The sequence below is a fragment of the Euprymna scolopes genome, chromosome 30 (genome assembly GCF_053919585.1).
Source record: "Euprymna scolopes isolate OS-2025 chromosome 30, ASM5391958v1, whole genome shotgun sequence".
Lineage (NCBI taxonomy): Eukaryota > Metazoa > Mollusca > Cephalopoda > Sepiida > Sepiolidae > Euprymna > Euprymna scolopes.
The window spans coordinates 41,890,955-41,901,828 of record NC_136511.1 but is presented as its reverse complement, the minus strand read 5'-3'; the positions used below and the strand labels follow the sequence as shown (position 1 = coordinate 41,901,828).

Sequence of the window (10,874 nt, the reverse complement as noted above, 5' to 3'; positions counted from 1 at the left end):
CAGCAGAGCAGAGCACGCACGCACGCACGCACGCACGCACAAGCATGCTGTAGACCTACGCCGAATATACATTCGCACACACACACACACACGCACACACACACACACACGCACTCAAAGGACAATTATTCAAACTCACACACGCACATAACTGGCATACTTATAGACACATCTGACACGCGCGACTACAAAGGTGACACACACGCACACAAAGTGCACGCAAGGTCAGTTGAAATATCTCACGTATTTTCCATTTTAATTTATCCACAAATCTTCAAATTATTAAAGTTGTGTGATCACTTCTCGTGTCTTTCTGTGCGTCGGTGTGCGTGTGTAATTCTCGTGTCGATGTAACTTCGATAATTACACATCAATTAATGCCTTCCTTATTAACGAGATCATTTATTTAATTGAAAACATATTTGCTTAAAATAAAACGAACTTAAAAAAATTCTAGCAAAATAAAATTCAGATAGCGTATAGCGATCGCGACCATGGAAGAACGCGAAAACAAAAAATATCCGTTGAAGCTTAAAAAAAAAAAATCATTCAAACACTACCGTGATTGAATGGTTAAGTGGCAGTTTTAGTCATTTAGAACTGCTTAAAAACTTCAACGCTCATTCATTTTTCGGCAATATTTCAAACAATCATTGCAGTTTACAGATCACATTCTCGGATATATTGGGATTAAAAAAATTTTTTTTATCAATTTTCGTTCATTAAAAGAAAAGTTAGGATGAATTTTCTCGTGTTCAAAGTCGTAAAAAATATGTAAGGAGATGAGCGACGCTTTTTATGACTGGTTTCCATAGCAACCACGTCGCTACAGCGACTACTGTTGCCAATAATTCACTGCCGTCGCAGAAAGAGAAGTAACAAGTGAAACAGAGAATGAAAGCATAAAAGGGAGATAATTGGAAAAATAAAAGGACGAGATATTCTAATAAAAATATGATAAATTTATAACTTAAAATATTGCAGCATTAAGAACTTTTTAAAATTCAATTTATAACATATCCCATATATATATATATATATATATATATATATATATATATATATATATATATATATATATATATATATATATATTATTTTTATTAATACGGACAAGTATTAATAAAAATAATAGATTTGAACACTCTTAATATCCTCGTTTTAATTCATGGGTTTTATCTCCTGAATATTATTTAACCTGGTATATATATATATATATATATATATATATATATATATATATATATATATATATATATATATATATATATATATATATATATATATATATAACTACTTCATTTACTCACACAAATTTAATATACGAAAGTATAGATTTATGCGTAAACTTTAAGTATTTACTTCAAAAGTGCTCAATACGCTAGTTAGTAATTTATAAAATATATATGGCGATTAAGCTACACTGAATATTCTGCGTTTCATCCACTGTAGGATTCGTCAGGCTTATGCGCATAAGCCTGACGAATCCTACAGTGGATGAAACGCAGAATATTCAGTGTAGCTTAATCGCCATATATATTTTATAAATTACTATATATATATATATATATATATATATATATATATATATATATATATATATATATATATATATATAGTCTTTGAAGTTTTTAACCTTTAAAACTATACAAAAATATATTTTTTATCATTCGTTAGAAAACCATCAGTCAGTAAGTTATTTAATCACCCGCAATCACTGCATCAACTATTTTTCAAGGGCTCATCAGTTGTTTACCATGAAACACTGTTTCGGGGATTTAAAAACAGTATATATATATATATATATATATATATATATATATATATATATATATATATATATATATTTGCTTTCGTATAAGCTGTATCGTTTGAATAGATCCCTATTTACGGGAAACTAGCTGACCGAAACATGCTTATGGCTGTGTATCAACATATTACTGATTATGTAAAAACAAATAAAGATTATATATATATATATATATATATATATATATCGTCCACGGAAAAAACTCGTTCATGGAAAACTCGCCAATTTTTGCATGGTAAGAAAACTGGTACATTATTGAATAAATATCGATTGAAAACACATTTTATGACTGTCTTTGAGGAAGATATTGTTTTTTTTAAAGAGACTACACCTCCATGATATTAAAAAAAAAACATATTTTGACTTGTTTAATCTTGTTTTAAGGAAGAAAGAAAAACGATTTTTCCAAGTGTTCGTTTTCTACCTAGCTTTGTAAGTTTTTAGTGGTTTAACTTATTTTAAAGTGTTTATTTAGTTAGAAATAAGTAGTGTCGAGTGTTACTTTAGAATCGATTTTATCTTTTTGAAACAACGGTAAAATATTAAAAATATTAAAAAAAAATAATATGGAGGTAAAGTCTCTTTTCCAAACAATATATTATTCGAGAACGGTCATAAAATGTGTTTTCAATCGATATTTATTCAATAATTGACCAGTTTTGCTAACTAGGAAAAATGGACGAGTTTTCCGTGAACGAGTTTTCCACGGACGAGTTTATATAGAAGTTTATGTAGAAATTTATGTAGAAGTGTATGCAAACGTTTATGCAGAAGTTTATATAGAAGTTTATATGGAAGTTTATGTAGAAGTTTATATAGAAGTTTGTGTAGAAGTTTATATAGAAGTTTATATGGAAGTTTATGTAGTTCATATAGAAGTTTATATGGAAGTTTATGCAGAAGTTTATGTAGAAGTTTATGTAGAAGTTTAAGTTTATATGGAAGTTTATGTAGGAGTTTATATAAAATTTTATATAGAAATTTATGTAGAATTTTATATAGAAGTTTATATAGAAATTTATGTAGAAGTTTATATAGAAGTTTATGTAGAAGTTTAAGTTTATATGGAAGTTTATGCAGAAGTTTATGTAGAAGTTTATGTAGAAGTTTAAGTTTATATGGAAGTTTATGTAGGAGTTTATATAGAATTTTATATAGAAATTTATGTAAAATTTTATATAGAAGTTTATATAGAAATTTATGTAGAAGTTTATATAGAAGTTTATGTAGAAGTTTGTATAGAAGTTTATATGGAAGTTTATGTAGAAGTTTATATGGAAGTTTATATAAAAGTTTATGTAGAAGTTTATATAGAAGTTTATATAGAAGTTTATATAGAAGGTTATGTAGAAGTTTATATAGGAGTTTATATAGAAGGATATTAAATTAAATAAAAGTTCAATAAATTGGAAATTATCCCGTTGGATGCAGATCTGGGAGCGTAAATGTCAATCCTTTTAAACAGGTCTTTATTATATGCCAAGCTAGTGACAATTTTTTTTTTGTATCGGTTTATTTGTGAAGACCCTGTCTGGTATAGTTTTTATATTGATTCAAAGAAGCGCTTTAATGTTGGTTGTACAGAGTCTGCAAATTTTTTTGGGAGGTGGGTGGGCGTGGGAATTCGAATTAAGACGAAATAGAAGGAAGACGTCTACCTCTCTATTTCTTTTTTCTTTTCTTTTTTTTAGCAGGAACGATTTGGAGTGTCCGTTAATTTCAAGGTGTGTATTGATACTTCCGCGTTTGAACTTTCCCGGAATTCGAAATATGTTATCATTGAAAGATAGTGCAGGTATTTTCTGTGTCTCTTTTGCGTACGAAGGTTGGTGCAAAAAAGAATGTCTTTTTTTAACGTTCAGCGTCATGTAAAAAAACAAACATTATTTTTGCACCATCCTAATAGTTAATTGCAGTTTCTTTTTACCCCCAAACCCTAATTGATGTATAAACCTTATTAAATAAATAAATGAATCTGTATATATTACTGTATAACTTTTATACATTCATTTTCTCTCCTTACTGATTCATATATGAGCTCAAAAATTTGTTGAGCTTTATTTTATCCCCACAGACAATTTAATCCATCCTCTTTCTTTAACTCACCTATATATATATATATATATATATATATATATATATATATATATATATATATATATATATATATATATATATATATATATATATATATATATATATATGTGTGTGTATATGTATGTATATATATTATATAAAAGCCAAGTACGTCCAAGGATGGAATACTGTTGCCATATCTGGGCAGGAGCTGCCAAAAACAGCCTATCATGCCTTGACAGAGTACAAAATAGACTTCGTGGCTTAGTGGGGGATGCCCTTTTCTCTACCCTGCAACCCCTCTCCCACAGAAGAGACGTTGCGAGCCTATCCTTGTTTTATCGTTATTTTCATGGCAGGTGCTCGTCTGAACTCCAATCCCTGGTCCCCCCTCGCCAATCTTTCACGAAAAACACCCGTCTAGCTGAATCCACTGTGAAAAATTTTCCCCACTCTATATCTGTGCCTAAATCAAAACGCGGATTCCATGAACAAAGCTTCTTTCTTAGAACTGCACGCCTGTGGAACTCTGTTCCGTCTGCCTGCTTCCCTCCGGACTAGAACTTGGATGTCTTCAAGTCTAATGTTAAAAAATTCCTAATGAACCGCCCCCTTAAGTAAACACTCCGTCAAATCTCCACACTAACGTAATGTACTTGCAATAACCCTTATCCCTGAGTGGCTTCCGGGCCTTGATAAGTGGTGATCACTGTGTAAAAAAAAAAATATATGTGTATATATATATATGCCGATGTGTCTACACATTGGTCTGTAATATGTATGTATATGTATTATGCGCTCTTATGCGTGCGTCAACGTCTGTATTAACTCTTAACTGCTTAAAAACAACCCACTATGAAATGAACAACGACCACGTAACTCTGTAACTAACAAAAATGACAGCCGTACTAACCCCCTTCCCCTTCCCTCGCCGTCTCCCTTCCTTTCCTCCCATCTCTCTCTCTCCCTCTCTCTCTCTCCCTCACCTAATTAATATACCTTATCGAACAGGAAAAAAAAAAGTAGTCAAAATTTTAAAACCCAAGAATTGAAACTCTTCCCCCTTCCTCTTATTACCCCTCTCTTTTTTCTTTTCTCTTTACCATCCACTCTCTGCCCCCTTCCCTATAGCCACATATCTCCACCCAAGCCTTCCTGAATCTGCTACCACCCCACACACACAATACAACCTAATATATTTTAAACTTCAAAACTACCCCCTCTATTATCTTATACTAAAAAACCACCCGTTTTTTTCCGTATTCCTCCTAAAAAGAATTTTTCCTAACACTAACCAACCATTTCTCTAAGGTCTTACAAGGCTGTTAGATCGTAAACACGTTCCAACATCCGAAACGTATGTAACCAAACAGATAAAACGGTAATAAAAAAATAAAACACACACACACACACACACACACACACACACATATATATATATATATATATATATATATATATATATATATATATATATATATATATATATATATATATATATGTTTTGAGAAAAAAATAGAAAAACCGAATGAAATTATTAAAAAATCAACGTTTCGTCCTTATTTCAGAGGACATCTTCAGGATAATTGAAATAAAAATGTAAGAAAAGAAAAAGTCATAGATCGTGCGAAAAAGACAGTTTTTGAATCCTACCCATGTCGGGAAGGACAAACATATGTGTGTATGGGAAGGTTGGGTTGTTCGATGTCTATATATACACTTTTAAAAATGCATTAAAATAAATATGTACATTTTTTTTTCTTCTGTAAACTTATTCATTTTGTTGAAATATTTAAGGAAAAACGGTTAGCCAGGATCTGTTTTGATATTTTGTTCTTTGATTATTGTCCATATATATATATATATATATATATATATATATATATATATATATATATATATATATATATAGATAGATAGATAGATAGATAGATAGATATATTATAATATATATATATATATATATATATATATATATATATATATATATATATATATATATATATATATATACACAGTGATGATCATATTTATTGGCACGGTAAAATAAAAGCTAAATTTTGTCTAATAAATTCTAAAAAAGGGATTAAATTAAAGAAAATAACAAAGTATATTATGTATTTTTAACTGGCCTTTCCGATGCAGCAATCGGATTTTAGAAAAAATAAATAACAAAGGAACAACAAACATAATTGCAAAAAGCCCTTGTTCAAAATTATTGGCACGGCTTTGTTTTTCTTTTAGTATCAGTATAATATCAATCAATTTCCGGTTTACGTGCTTTCTGAACCTTTTTATAGCCATATTATGCTTGTTTAACGCTAATTCAGTGAATAATTTTTTTCAGATAATTTTTAGATAGCGATTTATTTAAACTATTATAAGTGACTAAATTATAATTTTCAATCGCCATGGTTAAAACTAAGGAACACAGCGAAGACGCCAGGAAGCTTGTTGTAGCATGCCATACCAATGGGGAGGGCTATGATAAGATTTCAAAGAAGCTAAACCTTCCCAAATCCACTGTTAGAGCCATAATAAACAAGTTCAAATCGCAAGGCCACGTTATGAGTTTAGAGGGTAGAGGGAGAAAAAGGATTCTTTCCCCAAGAGATGAACGGAAAATTGTTCGACAAGTAAAACAAAACCCAAGGATCTCTGTTGGGGAGATTGTTGATGAACAGAGCACCTCTGGAGTGAATGTATCTCGACATACAGTTGGTAGAGTTTTGAAGAGAGCTGGTTTAAAAGCATGTCGTCCGAGAAAGACTCCCTTATTGAATGAAGCCTATGCACCTGAAAGCAAGGCTAGCCTTTGCAAAACGTCATATTGATAAAGATGTTGCATTCTGGAAACGTGTTCTATGGACTGACGAAACGAAAATAGAGTTATTTGGCCATAATAAAGTGTCTTATATTTACAGAAAATCTGGCGAAGAACACCATACCCACAGTGAAGCACGGTGGAGGCAGTTTGATGTTTTGGGGATCCTTTGCTGCCTCTGGACCAGGGCGACTTGTTAAGGTCACAGGTAGCATAAAAAAGGAAGATTATGTTAAAATATTGGATGAAAACCTGAAAGACTCTGCTAAAGAGCTCTCACTTGGTCGTCGTTGGTGGTTCATGCAAGATAATGACCCAAAGCATTCGGCTAAACTGACTAAGAAATGGCTTGAGGACAATCATATTAATGTTTTGGAGTGGCCATCACAAAGCCCAGACCTTAATCCAATTGAAAATTTATGGAGAACATTAAAATTGAGGGTAATGCAAAGGAAGCCTAAGAATCTTATTCAATTGGAGGATTATTGTCAGGAAGAGTGGGCTAAAATTACTACTGAAGAGTGCAACAACTTGGTTGTAAACTATGAAAAGCGACTGAGGAAGGTAATCAAGGCCAAAGGCTATACAATTGATTATTAAATAAATCGTGCCAATAATTTTGAACAAGGGTTTTTTGCAATTATGTTTGTTGTTCCTTTGTTATTTATTTTTTCTAAAATCCGATTGCTGCATCGGAAAGGCCAGTTAAAAATACATAATATACTTTGTTATTTTCTTTAATTTAATCCCTTTTTTAGAATTTATTAGACAAAATTTAGCTTTTATTTTACCGTGCCAATAAATATGATCATCACTGTATATATATATATATATATATATATATATATATATATATATATATATATATATATATATATATATATATATATATAGTAAATACATATATATAGTAAACATATATATAGTAAACATATATATATATATATATATATATATATATATGTGTGTGTGTGTGTATGATGAAAATAATGGAAATAGTATTCCGACAAAATAGAGAAATAAAAAGGAACAAACCGTATTATGTGTTCATCAACGTTTCCTAACCGTGTATGAACACATAATACGGTTTTTTCCTTTTTATTTTCTCGCTCTCTCTCTCTCTCTCTCTCTCTCTCTCTCTCTATATATATATATATATATATATATATATATATATATATATATATATATATATTTGAAAATAATAAGGGGAAGTTACTCGAGAGCTCTTTCGGCTATCATCTCATCAGGAGAAAATCGATAGCGTACAAAATAATATTATATCGAAAATAAAGAGTTCCAATGGGGAACTTATTGAATGTGCCAAAAGTACGGGGACACTAAAATAAATTTATTAACGTTTAAAAACAATTAAAATATTGGCACAACGAGGGGGGAAAAAACGGAAGAAAAAATTCCCCAAAGAGAAACAATGCGTTGGATGTTTCCTTTTGCCGGCACAAAGAAGGTTGACGCACCGCAATAGAGACAGACTCCAAAATCTTTAAATGGTTTCTGGAGTCTGCTCTATGTAGCACCTCGAACCATTCTATTTTATATCTATCGGCACAGCACAGGTTGTCAACCAAATGCTGGTCAATAGCAGAGTCCAAGGCTGCAGAAGGAGGGAGACCACCAGACCCCATCCTCCCTTGTCTGATCTTCGATGGAACATGCTGGCTTATACGAGTCAAAACGTGCAAGGATGTTCGCCCAGCATAACCAGCATCGCACTGGCATATAATTTGATATACAATATCACTATTTTGGATGTAAGGCAAACTATCCTTGCGAAAAGACGGAAAAGCAGGTCTCGTAGTATATACCAAACGCAAGGACACAGAATAAAAGCAGTCGTAAATACTTCTGCGAATCTGTTTGGAAAGTCTATTACTCTTTTCTCCAATCCACGATAATTTTAAATAAGCCGGGCATTTCAAGGGTCCAAACTTTTAAGGGGATTTAAAATCCGCAACCTTTTTGAAAATACACTCATCAATAAGGTCAACAGGATAACCATTATTGATGAATATTTCCCTGATCTTATCGAGTTCGGCGTCTAATCTGTTAGGCGAACAAATCATGAGGGCTCTATGTGATCTCTCTCTCTCTCTCTCTCTCTCTCTCTCTCTCTCTCTCTCTCTCTATATATATATATATATATATATATATATATATATATATATATAGTAAATAATAGGGAGACAAGAAGTTAACGAGTACTATATATATATATATATTAGGTGCAAAAACAATATCGTTTTCTCACATATGTGACTTTTATATATGATTTCTGAATTAATTCATTGATATATATAGCTATGTTATATATCGTTTTGAAGCGCATTTTTCTCAATCTCTTCATTTTTTTCAGGCTTTCCGATAGCATGGATGGACAAAATATAAATCCGCAGGATTTTTTGTTCCAGTTCAAACTAAGCTGAAAAGCTGCCGAGACAGCTCGTGGTATCAATGATGCGTTTGGTCCAGGAACCACTAACGAACGTATGGCACAACAGTGGTTCAAAAAATTTCGCCATGGTGATGAAAGCCTCGAAGATGAAGACAGTCGCGGCCAACTGACTGGAGATGATGAACATTTGAAAGCCTTAATTGAAGCCGATCCTCGCAAAACCACACGAGAAATTGCTATTGAACTCGAGGTCGACTACTCAACAGTGGTTTGTCATTTAAAACAAATAGCGAAGTTCAAAAAGTTGGATATATGGGTGCCACATGAATTGAACGATAGTTAAAAAAATCGTCGTTTTGTGGTGTCTTCTACGCTCCTTATGTGCAACAAAAAACGACCCATTTCTCGAGCGAATTAATACGTGTGATGAGAAGTGTGTCCTCTACGACAACTGGCGACGTTCACACAATGGTTGGATGTCGAAGAAGCTCTACAACACTTCATGAAGCCGAAATTGCACCCCCCAAAGTTATGGTGACTGTTTGGTGGTCTGTGGTCGGTCTCATCCATCACAGCTTCTTGAATGCTGGCGAAATGATTACGGCGGAGAAATACTGCCGACAAATTGACGAAATGCACCAGAAGCTCCTTCGTTTGTGGCCGAGATTAGTCAATATGAAGGTACCACTTCTCTTCCGAGAAAACGCTCGCCCGTATGTTGCTCAACTGACCCTGCAGAAGCTGAACGAATTAGGCTACAAGACTATGCCTCATCCGCCATATTCACCGGACCTCTCGCCCACCAATTATCACTTTTTCAAGCATCTTGACAACTTCCTGCGCGAAAAATGCTTAAAAAACCGAGATGATACCGAATCGGCCTTCAGTGACTTCATCGCTTCCAGAACTCCGGATTTCTATGCTAACGTGATGAAGAAACTTGTTTCTCGTTGGCAAAACTGTGTCGATTCTAATGTTTTTTTTAATTTCGGTTAATAAAGTTTATTATGAAAATTGAACGTCAAAAAATGGCATTATTTTTGCTCCAACCTAATATATATGGTACTCGTTAACTTCTTGTCTCCCTGTTCATATGTTCGTTTTTCTCGCTTATATGCTCCTAAATAACAGAAAAAAACAAAAACAAAAACAAAAAAAAAACGATTTATTTAGTCAAAATGCACTGGATTACCATCTAAAAACTGGATAATTCTTTTGGGGGACGCAAGCATACCAGATTTCAGTCCGCCATTTTGGTTCGCCTTACGTGGCTTTTCATACGTAATTTCATATTTATTAGCTAGATAAATGTATACATATTCTTGTAAACATAAACTTTCTTAATTTTTATTCTTTAGGAAACATATTTTAGTGATACGCCACACAGAGATTTATCAAAAAAAGTTATTTTTGTTTTAGAAGCAAAACATTGACGTCGACTCCGTTGTTAGGTTTTTTAAAAAAATAATAAACGTGTTTTTTCATACGTAATTTTATGTTTACTCCCTAGATAAAAATGTACAAAAAGGATTTTTTTTTCTGTAGAAATTTGTTTTTATCACAGAATGAAATTTTGAACACTGGCGTACTTTTGGGCGTTCTTTATGGCGAACCAAATTAGCAGATTTAAATCTGGCGTCCTGGCGTTCTGGCCTGCTGACGTCCTAAACAAAGATTATCGCTAAAACTTGCCTTTAAAAAACGTTGCTTGTTAGAGGTAATCGGGTCTGTTTTGAACGAATGCCACATAT

At 32.4% G+C, this 10,874-nt stretch overlaps 1 pseudogene across 5 annotated transcripts in view; it reads left to right on the top strand.

Annotated features, from left to right (window-relative positions):
* The window catches only part of LOC145254600 (histone-lysine N-methyltransferase SETMAR pseudogene), a 10,231-nt pseudogene extending 61 nt beyond the window's left edge, over positions 1 to 10,170 (top strand). Inside the window, exons 1-3 of one of the 5 annotated variants that reach the window (XR_013863777.1) lie at positions 1 to 224; positions 3,505 to 3,534; positions 9,085 to 10,170. The exon at positions 1 to 224 is cut by the window's left edge and continues 61 nt beyond it. The product of XR_013863777.1 is annotated as a histone-lysine N-methyltransferase SETMAR pseudogene, transcript variant X4 (transcript). Of the gene's footprint in view, positions 225 to 3,501; positions 3,606 to 9,084 lie in introns of all 5 variants that reach the window. The other 4 variants (XR_013863776.1, XR_013863775.1, XR_013863774.1 and 1 more) reach the window with 4 other exon arrangements.
* Positions 10,171 to 10,874: the final 704 nt, after the last annotated feature.